This window comes from Malurus melanocephalus, unplaced genomic scaffold, assembly GCF_030028575.1.
Source record: "Malurus melanocephalus ecotype Western Australia unplaced genomic scaffold, MMel_1.1 scaffold_2, whole genome shotgun sequence".
NCBI classification, from domain to species: Eukaryota; Metazoa; Chordata; class Aves; order Passeriformes; family Maluridae; genus Malurus; species Malurus melanocephalus.
In genome coordinates, this window is record NW_026623234.1 from 2,478,991 (window position 1) to 2,495,784 (window position 16,794).

Sequence of the window (16,794 nt, forward strand, 5' to 3'; positions counted from 1 at the left end):
CGAGCCGGCGGGAAGCGCGATCCGTCTCGCGCAGGTAACGGCCCCTTGCCCCTTCCCCCTCGCTTCCCGGGGCTCCCGCCGCCGGGCCGTTCGTGCCGGGCCCAGGCGGCCACCCCTCTCCTGCCCGCGGGGAAACCGCCGCCGCCCCGAGCGCGCTATCCCGGGGCGGTGCCGCCCCACCGGGAGCCCCTCCGGGGCCCGGAGCCGGAGGCTGTCGGGTGTCGTATCTGATCCGAGCGCTGACAGCGCCGCGGGCGGCGGCGGGGGCGCTGCGGGTGCGAGCTCGGCCCGCGGCGGCGGCGCCATTGGGGCGGGGGGGCTGCGGCGAGGCCGGGCGGACCCCGGGGCGGGGGAGCGGCTGCCCCGGGCTCGGCCCCGTCAGCCTGCCGGGCTGGGCCCCCGGGCGCTCAGAGGAACCTGGGGTGCGGTTGCTGTTGTCCTCGGTACGGTGGGGCTCTGTCCGCTGGAGCGGTGAATTGTGTGTTTAGTGCACCAGGGGGTGGAGGCGAGTCAGGCATACGAGAAGCACGAGCATGRAAATTGGAGTTCAGCGCGGTGTGAGGATTTGCAGTCTCAAGTATGAGAAGGCGTGACAGACATACTGGAATGAAGTAAGAAGAGGAATAAAAAACCAGGAGAGACGGAGCGTATAATGGGTCATAAATACATGAAGAAGCAGTAGAGGTTGATAATAGCACGCTTTTTTTGTAGCACGCTTTTTTTTCCTGTTGCGAGGAAGTTGAGAGGCAGCCTTAGAATAAAGTGTGGAACCTTCACTCCTTTAAATTCCCGAGAAATTGTGGCCCAGACATTTTCACCTTTAAGGCACAGGCATTCTCTTGTGCCAGAAGTTGTCAGGGAACATTTTTCAAGCATTGCAGGTTTCTTGTATGTGCTGCTTGCATGTGTGGTCGTTGGGCGTGTTTCATCAGTTTGCTTGATTTAGAAAAGTATTTGGTGGGGATTTTTATCTTGAATCACATTTGACTTCTGGCTTGCAAGAGCTTGGGKTTTCTGTCTATCTTGAACTTGTGTTTTTATTTTTTGTGTATGTCTGTCTTTCCAGTCTTACTCTTTGTACCAGTGATCACAAAAACTGCTGACCTCTCTCCTGGTGTCTTTTGCTGTCTCTTCTATTGTTTTTCTACAGGTTAGTTCATCAAATAGATTTTACTGCGCTGACTTGGCATTGCATAGCCATAATAAACCCATCACATTTTTATTCTTTTTTCCATTCCCCTTGGCTATGTTCTTGGCATCTCTGTGTAATATGAGATACTTTATCTTCCTAGAATTGTGTCTGGACCCAAGTCTTGAAGAAGCAGCATTGTTGGAAATACTGATGCTGTGGTAGATGTTTACAATTAATACGTATGTCTTTAGACTCAGCTGGGAAATGTTAGGGTGTGTACAGCTTGCATCTAGCAGCTTAATATGTTCAGTTGGATTCCTGCTGATAAAGAGTCCCCAGGAAAGGAGCACAATTCTTATATCTTCTCAGGGGCATGAGTGCAAAGGTCTRTATCACTAAAATTCCTGAATAGGGATTTTTAAATACACTGATACAAAGAATTTTTTTTTTTTTACGTGTTCACCGTTCTCTTTCAGCCTCTGCTCCCATTCAAAATTATTACTGATAGATACTTATTGGGGAAAGTGTATGCTGTTCTGAGGAGTGTGTTCACCCTTTCTGAATGATCATTCTTGCATGGCTGTGTTTTTTCTGTTTTTCCTTTCTCTGTCMAAGTTCCTAATGCTACTTTGGGGGAAAAATCGATGCAGTATCCTAACTGCTGGGTTACATGTTTCCCCTTTTGTATCTATATTTTTTTATAGGTAACAAAATAATTGATGCAGCTCTAGGACRTTCTGTTTACATGCGAAAGAAAACAGAAACACAGTATCTGTAGAAAAGCAGATGATTGAAAAGTGACTGTTCAAAAGTCATGAACATTACAACATGAAGATTTGTTTGTTAAATAGTTTTGTTTTGGAAGCAAATGACCTACAAAGTATGAACTTACCCTATCTCCCATTGTGAAAGATGGGTAAAGAAATCCATGGTAGTACTCTGTACTTCTTACTATATCTATGTTTCTGTTAGGCCTCCAAAACTTGATGCACTTATAAGATTATCTTTGCATGGTAGGGGGAAGATTCTTTTAGTTTTTCTACTACAAGTAGGGATTCTGGCACTACTTCTCTAAAAGGGTAAACAGGAAATGTGGTAGGATCATAGATACACAATGATTGTCTATCTTATTGTTAATAAGACCATAACTTGCAAGTAATATATACAACAGTTGAAGAATCATTGGTTGGAACAAGATACGATGCTTTAAAATATGGGAAAGATTTATAATATTATRTAAATTTTGTTCCTAAACCACTAAAAATATCCTGAATTAGTAGAATTTCATGAAAACTAGATGTTTATGTGAATCTTAAATATATAGATTCACATAGAGTAAAGTAAGATTCTACCTGTAATTCGGTATTAATTGAACCTATTGGGAAACTTTTTTTAATAGTTCAGGTTGCTCCTTAACTATTTCCTGCATATTTTTCTGAAATGTGATTATTGATTATCAGTTACTGAGTCATCAGCCACAAACCTCTTCAGAATCACTCTGATTTTTCCTTTAGTGCCTATTTTAGAGTAGGTGGGAAGTGATACAAATTCTCAATAGTTTTAAAAATTTCCCATTTATTAGTCTTTAACATTGACATCTAAGAACCCGGTGTTCAGTGTGTTGAACTGGAGACTGTTCTTAAGGAATATATCTAGCATTCCAAATTATAATGTGAGTTTGGTTATTGAAACAGCAGYAATAGTCAAACAGACTCAGATGTACATTTCTGCTTTCTTCAGTCTTGCCATGAATGTCTGAAATGCTTTTTTTCAATCTGGGCATGTTCAGTATTGCTTGTCCTTCAAGACGACATGCAGAGTTATTTGCTGCCTTGGTAACTGCCTTCAGGCAAGAAGGTATAATTTTTATGCATTGATCAGATATTTGGCAGGAGAAAAAATAGTATGAATCAAAGACTAAATATTTCAGGTTTTATTAGATTGGGAATTGTAAATTGAGAAAAGTTKTCTAGGGCCTTTAATGCGTATTTCTCAAACTATCACAGCACAGAATCTTGAGTGGCGGTGATCCTGTTACAAGATTTCTTCAGGCAAGAGATTATATTGATTGGAAAAAGTAACTAGTAGCTTTATTGGCCTTCCTCCAGTCATCAGAGATACCTGTGTTATATGAATAAATGCAAGAATGCAAGATACCACATTTTCTGCTTTTGCTGTCTTCACCTATTTTAGAAAGGTGCCAAGACACTTTGTGTTTGGGACATCACAGGGAAAACAGAGAGCTTGAGCATTTACATTTCAAGAGGAGATTTCCCAGACAGTAACTGAACATCATGGTTTGCCCCTGATGTGAGACTCAAGCACATGGAACTAGTATGTGCATTGGGTCCAAGCTGCAGTGCCACTTAGTCTGCAGGTGTTTTGCTGTAGGGAGGAATATAGCTCATGAGTCTGAACTGTGATGGACAGAGCARACCTGTTTGTGTGACAGCAATATAGTGCAGCACAGTCATCATCCCMGGGAAAGGAAGTCATCTTTGACATCTTGGGTAGGTTCAAACTTCCAACTGTCTTAGCTCTGTGCTAAAGAAAATGCATCGTTGCTAGCTGATTTCAGGATGAACAGTGAGCAACTAGATAGCTGAACAGCAGTCTTCAGTAGTTTCCAGCTCTTGGTGAAGAATTTCAGTTTAGATGGTGCAGTTTSTGGTGGAGGCATATGTTAGTGAAAGCCTTATGCCAGAAGAGGAGTCCTTGTCCACAAGCAATCTTGTCTTTCCCATGTATTCATGCTACCCTTGTATCTTCAGTCTGCTCAGTATATCATGGCCTGGTTTTTTTGTTTTGTGTTTAGAAAAGGTGTTCTGGTTTACTGACTGCACTGTTAGAGGCAGAGTGTTAGTCACAAACTGACAAACTGCAAGTTTTGATAATGAGTCTGTACTGATTTAGAGTAGATGTATAACTGATTTAATGGCTTGGCTTGCAGTAGTAAAGTCCTAGGTAGACTTAAGATTATGTAAACTGGGTTTAAAACSGTATCACTCTGGAATTTTTACACTGGTTTGACTAAATTGCTTATAAATAGCATGGGACAACTAGCTTGAGTATTGCTGAAATCCATGCAAATGAGCAGGCACTTTGGGTTCTTTGTCCTTTTCAGCAGCACATCTCAAAGAGATCTTGAATGAGCATGTGGATAAGAGGATGAGTGTTTCTTGAGTATCTGGTGTCATGCTGGTGTGGTATCTGGCAGGCTTTCCTYTGCAGAACATTTTTTAATTCTCTGTATTGTCTCAGAATTGAATGCTCTCCCAATTCATGTAAGAACCCAGATGACTGTCTTATTTTATTTTTTCTTTAAATTCATTTGAGTTTTTCAGGACCTTGACTTCTTTTTTTCACCACCATCAAAACTGTTCTTTTAGGTAGCTTTCTCTTATATCTCCAGGCTGTTTTGTACTGCACCTTTCACAAAAACAATGTAGCTGTTATCCACTAGATTTCAGTATTTCACATGTCAAAGTAAAACTGTTGTTCTTCAAACATCTTATCACTTAAAATTCAGGCTTTCACTGAACCCATGCATATTCTCTGCTATTTTTGTCCCAAACTATGCAGTTCAAAAGATATTCCAACATAGRCATGCAATCCACAAATCTTTTAGACTATTCAAAAGGGAATATTCATGTCTACTTTTTCCAAAGCAGAGGAGCTTGTAATTCAAATCAAACATTTAGCAGACTGTCCAAGTCTACATACAGAAAAGATACCATCTATCTTAATATATGTAGAGATTGGCAGGATGAATACAAGGCGTCTTATTATCTCTGCAAAATCTTACAAGATATAGTTTTGATAAATGTTTCTTCAGAAGACTATGAAATATTGATCTTTCAGGAAGAGAATGTTTTTTGAMTGTCACAGCTAGCTTTTGCATTTCATGTAGCTACAATACAATATGAAAGTAATTCTTCTCTTATTTATAGTTTTGTATTCCAAAGAAGAGCATGGTCTTAAAATGTTTTTTGCCTCCTTAGTTGTGTTTTCTTGCTATTTGTGTTCAAAAATTCTCTATTCTCTATTAAAAATTCTGAATTAAAAAATACCTCARTGACAGGTCAACTTAATGAAGAATTGTATTTCTTCTGAGTTTTTTTGTTTTTCTTGCTTGTGATTGTTCAAGGACTGTACAATGGGTAGCATTATTGAGTATAATGAGTTGAACAGTAAAAAATTCCTTGTGCAGTTCTAAGTGACATTAGAAGTGATACCTATAAAAATACCGATATGCAAAGTCTTTTTTGGGGGAAAAAAGGATTTTATTTATTTCTCTAAAGCAGTTTTGACTGCTCAGAAATCCATGATTATATGCATTGGAGACTTAGGAGAAGTTAAGTGAGAATATTGTGATATTTATGGAGTAAAGCCACCCATATTACACTTTGAATTATACAGTGCCAGAATTTGATCATTATCAGAGACTGGCTGTAGGTGGTATTGTCTGTGTTTCACAGTGTGGAAGCTGTTATGACACTAATTGTCTGATGCAGAATTTGCTTTGGAATTTCTTTGTGTTTRAAATATTTTTTTCATTTAATTCAAGAGTAAGTTTAATAGGCATTTCTTGGGAAGCAGGTCTAGGACACATATTCTTGATCCTTTTTTGTGAGGAAAACAGTTTAGGTTATGCTTAGGTGTAGAGCTATTTCTGGGCATGCTGATGTCTTCCTGAATTTGCAGGCAGCATAAACCATTATCTCAGTAATGAGAAATTTGAGAAAATATCAAGATTGTTGGTTTAAATGCCAGCACTTTTGTATCTGCTTGTGCATGTGATTAACAGGACTACCTAACTACTCGTGCATTTCTCTGAACTCTGAATTGGCTACTGCACTCCTGATACAGCTGGAAGTTGCAGCTTCCACTTACTTGTATGACACAACTTTTCTGGTAACTCCTATATGGTGGTTTTGTATCACCACATAAATGTGGGATGCGCCAAGTAGAAGAAATGGGCAGCAGCATGTGGTAATAAATCGTGAAAAATTAGGCTTTTTTGTATAAATGAAGCTGCTTTTGAGTTTGCAAACTCTCATACTTGTGTATTAAAAAAAGTCATAGACTGTGCTATTTCTTTAATTTTTATTTTTTTTTTTATGAATACCTAGGGCTTTGGGTCTTCAATGACACCGACTCTCCTCTTTCCATCTTTCCATACCCAAACGTGAAAGGAGTGGGGCGGGGGGGTGGGGGGAGGGCAAGAAGAGGATGGAGCATAGCAGTGCATTTCTTATGTTTTTAAAGAGGATGCGTAAGGTAAGGTTTAGTTTGTGTTTGAACACTGGGAAAAAGGACTACAGGGAAAGTAGACATGATATGGCAGGTCACCCGTAGTAAATGGTATCAACCACTGAGAAAGGTCATGCTTCCTGGTTTAGGACAATACTTTAAAAGGGAGAAGGGTTTAAAAAGATTGCTGTAATTCAATTTGGGCCAGAGGGGGGAGAAGGTCAAACCAAGAACTTTATATGTGAATGTGTGTGTCCAAAAGGAACAAGGAAGACTTTTATTAGCACAGTAGTTATTGAAATGCAGGTGGATGTGGGGATTCACTGGGAGGAAGATTTTTGTCTTGCTTCTGAGTTGCTGCCCAGATTCTGTTGGTGAATAGTGTTAGGCATTTGTGCATTATTAAGGTGGGCTTGAGCAAAACAGACTTGGGACTCATTTCAAAACAGTAATGCCTTTAGGTTTGTACACTTCAATTCTTTTCTTTCCTTGCACAGTGTGACAGTAAATGAGGGTGTGCATGTGTAAAGGAACTTGTCTTAGCAATGGTCTCTTTCAGAGACCATGTATGGGTAAAGCAGTTCGGCTGGTTCAGCTCCCTGCTCCTCCCTCTCAGGGAGCTCAGCAGAATCTCTTCTGCTGAAAGGGTTGTTCCACTTTCTGCTTTCTATATTTGTCCAGCAGAGCACACTGGCTCACTAGGCAGCATGGCCTGCCTGGTGGGCATTTGCTGAGCAGAACTGAGAGCCAGGGCTTACAGTCTCTGTTACATCCGTCTGTCTGTCTCCCTCTGCATCTCTGGGGATGACTGGCATTCCAAGTAAAAGGTGATCTCTTTGTGGGTGTTGTCATTTTTGTAAAATGCAGTTCATCCAGATTTGGGAGTCTAGGGACTGGGAATGCAGTTCTCTYGCAGGGACAGTATGCAGTGGGTGACAGTGGTATCAAAAAGACACAGATTTAACCTCCAAAAGAGCTGCTGTCTTCTGGGATGAGAATTTTAATCTCCCTTCCTGCTTTGGAGAGTGATTAGCCAAGGCCTGTAACCTTCCATAAAAGGTCTGTTGTCACTGTCTGCCTTGAAGATTAATGAAAGCTAGATCCTGTCCTGGAAGATTTGAGTGCTGTCTTTGCTTGTTATGGGCAATGGGGATTAATGAGGAGCTAGACCCTGGCCTGCCTAGTTTGGAATCAGGAGTTGGTGTTCARGGATGGGGCTTGTAGGAAATACCTTGTTAGGAAGAGCTGGAAACTTGYAGCTAACACTTCCCTGACTGTATGTTTGCATACACTTTGTATTGAGGCCCTCCCAACACACTGGGATGACTATTCACAATTGCTTTTTTTAAGTAGTAGATCAGATGAACAAATAGTGCAGAAAGTCTGTTAGCTGCTACARTGTAGTAAACTGTTTATATGATCTTCTTTGAGTAGCAGAAAGGTGCTCAAAATGGTGGCAGCAATTGAACACATATTAACAGTGGCAAGTTTTTGAGAGGGAGAAAGAGGGATTTTTTTATAGGGTACTTTTGCTGAGTTTTAGGAAATACTGTCCTCTTAAAAATTCTGCTGCCTTTTGAATATCTAYGCAAATGGCATCAGCCCTTTGTTTCTTAAATTTGAGAGAGGGAAACTTTGTTTCAGTTGTGAAATTGATTTTAGCAAGATTCTGCCTTTTTTTCTAAAGGATCATGTTCCATGAACTCAGTCTGAATTATTTTTCTTTCCTACCACTGCAGTGTCTATTTCCTCCTGAGAAAGCTGTGTGTCTCTTGAATTCAGAAGAAGGAAATTTTGGAGGCAAATTGGTGGATCTCAGCTGCCTCACAATGTCTGGATTAWACTGATGTCTGCAGGCAGGGACCTGTGATTGATATGTGACAGAGGGTTATCTTCTTAAACTGATTGAACTCAAGCAACTTAGCTGTGTGGCTGTTTTCTGATCATTCTTTGTTCCATGGGGACACACTGCAGTAGWTTTTTCCATCTTCAATTGGAAAACCTATGGAATTTGTCATAAATATGCAGCTTGCGGGATGTAAAGCTTGTTACCTGAAGTATCTTGGTATTTTGCCTAATTCTGGCAGCCTCTGCTAGAATTAGGTCTTCTGCCTGCTTTTCTTCCCACTTTTCCACTTGCTGACTCCCAAGTTGTCGAACTTTCATTTATATGAGTTAMCAGTTAAAAGCAATTCTTGGTAGTGTTTGAGGCCAGTGGTTGGAGTTTTATGGTTCCTTGGCTTTCAAGTGTTTTCTTGTAGCATACTTAACTTTTCCTTGTAGTCTTGGAGCAGGAATGTGATTAAGCAGTTTCAAAGGCCTCCTGAAAAGTACACTGCTGTTTAAAAAATACTGCATGTCCGTTCTGTGAAAGATGCCATGATAAATGGATGGAACACTGAATAAATATATGTGCACTGAGGGCATTTAAGTAGATGAAAGATAGGCTGTAGAATGGCGCTGGGGAATTTAAATCAGACCATTTTGTTAGAATCTTCCTAAAGGCATAGTATGTAAGTATATAAGAAAATGACATTGTTCAGAGCTAAGCCAAGCTATCAAGACAGGAAATCTTGTTTGCCRTGTATACTTCCATGTTTAAGGGGGAATACCCAATAAGCTGTTCTAGACTGACTGTGTTATCATGTTTGCAAAAAAGGTTTTATCAGGGTTGGAGACAAAAGAAAAATTAACTTTTGTGAGATATCCTTTGAAGGTACTGAAATTCCACAGRAAGGCGTAATCTTTTATTTTCTTCTTGCCATGATACTTTTTTTTTCACAAAAATAAATCTTTTTTAAAAAATATCATAGTCATGTGGTTGAATTAAAATGTTAGGTTAAGCATGGACATATGGGAATATTACAGGAATTTGGAATTAAGTCCAGTGTGCGTTTCAAATGGATGAAAGTTATTACTGTTATTGTGAAGTAATTGCAGGTATTAAAGTCCAGGAAGAATAAATGAAAGTTGGATATTTGTGATTTTAAAAAATCCAATTGTATTATTTAATCAAGATTATAGAGTGATATGTTTTTAGTATTTGAGGCAGTCCACTGATACAGAATTGGGTCAGTGAAGATGACTATATGGAAGAACATGTACATAGTTCTTACAAGCACAGTGTTTTCTTAACAGAAGTGGTGGAAGCMATGTTTATCATTTAAGGTCTTTAAAAAGGATCAGTCAGTAGAGATTTAATTGTGTGAAATTCAGCACCTAAATCTGATGATCTAGTTCCATGAGTAATTTAAATTACTATCTGCCAGTATTGCTCTGAAAGAGATCTGTGCCATTTTTCATATGTTTTTCAGTTCCTTTTTGCTACCAAGAACRTATGTGTGGTTGTGCAGTGAATTGAATCTAGGAGCATGTCTGAGTTAAACTATTATTTTCCTGGTGAGGGTAGACAAGATCATACATTGACCATTTCCTTTCTCTGGCTTGTTATACATAGGTGGGGCTGGACAGCTGGTGAGGAAAGAGTTGTGCATTGTTCTTTTGGCAAGAGCACCAGCTTAAACTGGATCTAGAGTAGGAGTATCTCAATCTATTCATTTGTATTTCTTCCTCATTTCTGTGGAATGTTTATGGAGAACTCTTATCCAGTTTTTTAAGTAGTATAACCTGAAAATATTAAGTAAGAATTGCTTGCATCTGTTACTTGCTGTGGTACATATAATTTGTTTCTGGGCAGGGAAGTCCTAAATGTTGTCTTAACATATTTGTTTAGGAATGCAGTAGTTGATACTCACTGTGTTTGATGCTGTTGTACAGAGAAGCCTGCTGTTCATTTGGGAAGAAATTAGTGAGCTTTTCTGATATGAGGACAGAGAGAAAATAATGTGCTGCATGGAAGGTTTTAGAAGTGTAAGGTGCCTCCAGAATCGAGGCACAAAGTATAGAGAATSCAGAAAGATATTTATTTTATGTCTATTTTGTATACTTGTGTAGCCAAAGCTATATTTATAGCACTTATTTTTGTCACAGTTTCTGGAGTCTCTTCCTGCTAGCAGTGGAAACCAGCTGATGTCATAGCATCAGGAAAAGTTAATGGAAAAGAATTAGTGGAGAAGTTGTGTAAATGGAGAACCTCTGAAAATGCATGCATAAGACTTCTAGCAAGAAATAAACCTCTAATTCTAGGTAAAATACATTGACCCTCTTGATCCTTCTCCCCCCATCCAGCTAAAGTCTAAGATGAGGTTATGGATCCAGCCTTGTACAGGAAGGAGTTTCTGAGGCCTTGGGAAGAGAAAGGAGCAAGCACACCTTTGCTGGCATAGGAACCAGTGAGCATCAACCACAGGGGATGAGCAGCCTGGTGGGAGTATGTCAGGGTCACAGAATGGACCATGAGGGTAGTGCTTATACYAGTAGGAAAGACGTTCTATTAGCTGTGTTCAGATGTTCCTAACCAGGAATGAAAACTTCTTCAGACTGAGAAAACTTCACCTGAAGTGTGGCAGTTGTGATTGGTTACCTTGATAAAAATGATGCTTCGTGGTGCTGTATGTGYTGATGTATTCCTGTGTTTTCAGTAGATTGTAAATGAATGCAGGTTTTTTTKGTTTGTTTTCTGTGTTTACAGTTGCATGTTTCAGATACTATATAAAGATACTGAAGAGGGGAGTAAATGTTGCAAAAAAGAAATCAAAGTAAATGAAAATGATGACAAATGAGAAACCTTCAGAGATCTGGACTAGTAGCTGAGTAAGAACTGCTTTACAGTGAAATGATTAGATTTTTATTATATTTGTGGTTTTGAACAAAAGTGGGATATTTCTAAGTTGATGCTCCCACGACAATGCCAGCATTTGCCTCTGATAGAGAAAAGGAAWTAGTATGAAATATTTTTTAAACCTTCAGCTCTACACACCCAATATTAAATCTCTTCAAGTGTTAATGAGTGATTTGAATCACTATTCATTGATTATAATAGAGCAGTAACTCCAATTCTTTGCAGATGTAAATGAGTGTAATTTGAGACTTGTATCCATTTACTTCTAYGAAAGATTTACCATGTACCTATTACAAAATAAAAATTAAAAAATTTGAGCATATTTTTACTCTTTGGTTTTCAGGCATGGCAGTGGCCAATTCTGCACAGTAGAGTTCATGCCAAGTATTAATCTAATATAAGCCAAGCAAGACACACATACAAGCTTAAGGTAAAACAATCTTTCTTAGTTGTGCTTCTTGGAAATAAGATATAAATGTTTATACTTCAACATTTTGCAAATACGGAATTTCAGACTTACTCAGAATTTTGTAAACAGTTCAATTCTGATCTTTCAAAATTGGGACACTGCAAAATTATTTTCCTACTGAAGCTGGCAGTAGGTGCTAGAAAAAGCCATATACACTTCCTTTAGCATTTTAGATGTGGTAATACAGAATAGCGATTGCATTTGAGCATCTTTGTGGAGATACCTGCAATATGTCTACATTCTCAGTTTGCTTTTGAATCTATTCCCTTTTGTACAATCAGAAAAAAGGGAAGTATCTTGAATTTTTAACACAGAGCTATGCAAACTATCTGTCAAACATTGTACAGGGATGGTTTCCCCACTGAGATTTTTTTATCTTGCCTTTAATGATAGTTAAGTTGAAAATGTTAGTATTTGAATCTTAAGGCTGAGATGGATGAGGTTGTTGTTCAGTTCCATCTAGAAGTAGGCTTAGTGGTTAAACTGAGACTATTGTCTGTGTTCACTAACACTCAATCTTTTACCCAAAAGAAGACCRAAGTCTGCTGTATATGATAGGTCTTCCTGTGGCATGTACAGTATCCATAAAGCGAAACATGAATGCATGAGTTCTGAGTATTTTGAACCTTCATTCAGAAAGTAAATGAAATGTTGGTTTTGTTTGTACCTTCTGTATATGCAACTCCTGGTATGTTTTGGGAGTCCCTTAATGCCACAATGTGGAGGAAAATAGTAAGATAAAATCTTCTGTTCGTGAGATGCTTTGGGTTTTATTAACAGACAGACAGATGTTTTGTGCCTTTTTTTTTTTTTTTTTTTGTGAAGTTGTTTACTAGGATTTCTGCTGGGATGCAACTGTAACAATGTGATGATACTCCCGATTGAATACATTCTGTCAATAGTTTTCAAAGTACTTTTTCACAAAGAAGTAAGATACTATTTCTTTGTACATATTTGTCCATATTCTACAAATGGAAACTCTTAGGACCAAAAAGTGACTATTCAGCCCCATAGCTAATAATAGAAGTGCGCTCTTCTAAGCCCCAGTCCCATGTTTTCAACAGTAGATCRTAAGACTGGTTAGCATTCTAAAGTATGTCTTTTTAAACTTTAATTATGGATTGTAAGACTCAGTGATCAATCTTGGGGGTATTTGGGCTGTAATTGCTGACTGGACATGGAACAGACGTTGCAAATATGGTCAACATCCCAAATATTAAGTACTTTATGATGTCCTGGTTAGAGCRACTTGAAGCTTAGCATTTTAAATGCTTTCTTCTCTTTTCATCTTAATCTGCAGTGATCCCAATATGTGCATCTCTTCTATTCTTCATTCTGTTCTTTCTATTATATCTTAAGTTGAAAGAACTTAGATCCTTATAGTAGAACACACTGTCATGAGTAATTCAGCTGGTCTACTTAGTGTACAGGTTGTCTGCTACCATGTATACGCTTTAGTATTTGTGCTGGCAGCACTGAGAAAAACAGTATTCAGCAGCTTTGTCTGCCAAAATAAATTGAGCAGGCGCAGTGACTGAGCTGTGGCTTCGCACTGAACAAGCAGTTTCTGAGGCTGAGGGGTTTGGCTGGTGTAACGATTGCAGAAGAAGGACAGTTCTTCGATAAGAAAGTATGGTTCCTTCTCTGGTAAGGTTTTTATGCTGTAGGAGTTTCCCCTTGCTATCTCTGTTGTCTTGTTGCCTTATTAGTAAGGGTTACTACAAAGTGACACTTTCTGTGGGTTGTGGCCTGTGAGCTGTGTAGTAATTGAAACTTCCTCTGGTTTGTGTAGGCCTCTCTATTAGCAATCTGTGTAGTGTACTTGCTCCRGCGCTCTTTGATGCATCTTTATCTCCCTCTTATACTTCCTCCAAAGTAGTAGTTCTTTCCATGTTTTCAAATTTTTGTTATTGATCACATGGGTTCTTAAAAGTGTAAATCTGAATGAGTCAAGACTGAATGCTGATTTATGTGAGAGACTGTTGACGCCAGGATGTATCTGAGGTTGAGCTATGTGGTCTGTTTGATCTGTTGGCTTCTTTAATTGCCAGTGGTAACCTTGACATCCCATAAACATTAGTTCCTGGAAAGTGTAATGAGAAATCAGAACTAACTGGTCTAGACAAGKGCTGACTGTAATAGTAATTTCATTGATCAGAATCCATTAAATGATCTGGTATTCTCTTAGATRGTTCCGGGTGCTGGTGAGACTGAAGTTTTACCACTTAGTATAAAAGCAGTATCACTGGATTTATTGGGCTCATATCCATTGTCTCATACTTAGKGTCTAGAGCCACTTCTTTTCATTACCAACTGCAGTTCTATTTATATTATGTTGCATAATATAAAAGTTGCAACTCTTCATCAGTGAGAGTATGTTTTGTTACCTTTAGATCTGGCAGGGCCATTAAATCTAAGTGTGAAACCTTCATTTTTCTACGTGGAGTACTCAGTTGGTATCAGTAGTTCCTCCCAACTTTGTGCAGTGGTTGAGAGTGACAGCTGTACTTAGATGCAGTATTGTAGTCAGGAGGCAGCTTCAGGAAAATTTTTTACAAAAGCTGTGATGAGAGATCTGAATTTACCCCTATTAATCATTTTGYTGACCCTACTAAGAGCGTACACTCATACAACTATGAAAACAGTTGGCTCTCAGCATCAAATGCTGAGCTGGGGAGAACCTCGTTTCCACAAAAGCTTAGTGCCCCATTGGTTAATTACAGAAGTGACTGCTGCACATTGTAGCAGTATCCAGCTGTATGCATGTATAAATCTTGGTCTGAGGAACCCAAAACCCAGTTTTTTCTAAGAAACACATTTTTCAGATTCTTTGGCCTTTGGGCCAAGTTTGTCTGATGTATAAACTTRGATAAATTATTCAGTGTATTTATGTTCTGCATGCAATTAAATAAACCATGCTAAACCAATTTATGATATAAGAGCACTCTCCCAGGCTTTCTGCAGGTGGTTGTCAGATTTGCTGCTTGGTTTTTGAAGTTATTGTCTAGATTTTGCCTTTGATTCAGTGAAGTGTATATTTTTTCCCAAAGGTATCCAAGAGTTATGGGTTCCTCTGGCTGTGTTAGCTGCACTTCTGGTTTCTTTGAAGTTTTTTARTTAATTCACTAGAGTGTTACATAGTTGCATGTGTAAAGGAAAGATTTTCCTTCTAACATCAAAAAGTTGTTTATATAGATATTCTTAAACATTCACARTATCAAGTAGCTATGTGTTTCATTTCTTTTTCTGGAAGCTGAGTATCAAAGGAGTATAGCTTCACACATATGACGAGTTCCATAGGGCTTAAATATCTAGCAAAGATTTGGTTTAAAGAAAACAAAAAACTTACATTATGTACTGTTTTGAAGACATTAGAAGTTAGGCAAGAAGAAGGTCTGTTAGCAGGAATCTGAAACCATTTTTTTGGCCATAAATGAGTATTTTGTAATTAAAGGGATCTGGGGGAGGTGGAAGGAAGTGTCTTAAGGTGACATTTGCCTCAGTCACTAGTTGGAGCTTCAGAATCCAGGATATTGTTGTGAAACAAAACAAAAATAAATACGTAAAATGTTCCCTGAACAGTAGTTTTCAGTAATATTCTAGAAAAGAAAAAAAAAATCATAATTTTGAGCATACACATTTCAGGTAACTGCGTTATGTTTGTCAGGATTCATGGATTGATTTTTATTCTCAACAAATATTATARGATTGATTTTGTACTTGTGTTTAGGATTCTTTGTTCCTTTAGAGGCTTTAGTACTTTATTAAATAAATTGAACAAATAGGAAGAATTTAGAAGAAGTGAAAATTTTCAGGAGATTTCCCTTTGGAAAAAAGGGCATGAGTACATATGATAAATAACCATGTATATTTCAAGGCAAGTTAGAAGAGGATGTGGCTTACTTATACTCACTTACTAAAAAAATATAGGGCAAAGGTCAGGTAGGGGCCTGCAAAGCAGTCAAAATGTGGGAGCTCAGATAGCCTTGCATAATTCTTGTCCTTGCAGATRGATGCAGTTTTTACGTTGGTAACTATAGACAAGTAAATGGTAGATTTGACATGAATGTGGTTCTGCACACATGGGGGCTCGAAGAAAAAAAAACCCAAGAGACCCCACAAATAAAAAAAACCCAAGTTTGTACTTAAATAAACACTAGCTTGTGTTGAGAGTCAGTTACTGAGTTTGCAAAAAGAGAATTGTGAATCATGAAGTAGCATCCCCTATTTATGAGATGCTAGTAACAGAAAATCTGTATGGTTCTTGGTTGATGATTTGCTTAAGATGTAGAAATAGCATTTTTTCCTTGTGTTGTTAAATCTTTATTCCCTAATTCAGCAGTTTTGTACATTGCCATCTATACAATCATGCATTAGAGTTCCCATCTGCAGCTTCATGGTCATCTATTAGTGCTGCAGCTGTCAAAATAATGTCATATAGGAGTTTAGGATTGTGGGTACTGCTGTTGGTAGCTGCTTCTGCTGTGACAGCCAAAAAGTTAGACAGGTGGCATAAGTGCACTAAACGTTGCTAGGAAGCCCTAAGATTACTGTTTTCAGCCATGTKGTGCTTGCAGTCCATATCTGTGCACCCATTCATTTACTCTGGAATTTTGAAATATGCAGCTTCAGTTTTGAGTCTAATGAGAGTTGTTACCACCTCGTGATGACTTCTTATATTAGAAATACGCTTCACTTTCACAATCCTCAGTTCTTTACCGGGTAGAGTTCATGTAATGATTGTTGTTATCTCATGTTAACTCTGGAGTCCTCAATGTCTGTTTTTCCTTGTCTTTTAGAGTGAAGACTGGAACAACTGGAGGCAGGTCCATAGCTGCAGGTATGAACAAACTAAAGTTTGTATCCCTCAGTTGCATATTGGAGCAAAACCTTTCAAAGGTTTAGAGAGAAGTTGTTTTTACATTCAGTGATGAAAGCAGTCATTTTCCACTGCAGTGAGCAGTGCTCCCTGAACCTTAAACTCTGCAGTTTCCTTCCTTTGTACTGCCAAAGGGGGTTGGGAGTGTTAACAGTTCAGAACTATGAGTACTGAGTCAATAGATGTCTTTAACTCCAACTGTAATTTAACAATTCTAGAAACATAACTGTAAAGTAGAAATGCATGTCTTCATAGCATAGTAATTTCTTGACCAGAACAAATCTGCAGTATTCTGTCGTACATGAAACCCTGAAGGTAAG

General features: G+C 38.6%; 1 protein-coding gene across 9 annotated transcripts in view; it reads left to right on the forward strand.

Moving 5' to 3' along the window:
• Positions 1-6: 6 nt before the first annotated feature.
• The window catches only part of CELF1 (CUGBP Elav-like family member 1), a 59,319-nt gene continuing 42,531 nt past the window's right edge, over positions 7-16,794 (forward strand). For 5 of the 9 annotated variants that reach the window (XM_057364547.1, XM_057364556.1, XM_057364564.1 and 2 more), the window contains exons 1-2: positions 17-34; positions 16,395-16,435. The gene's annotated coding sequence lies outside the window, so the exon portion shown is untranslated. Of the gene's footprint in view, positions 35-16,394; positions 16,436-16,794 lie in introns of all 9 variants that reach the window. The other 4 variants (XM_057364582.1, XM_057364592.1, XM_057364600.1 and 1 more) reach the window with 1 other exon arrangement.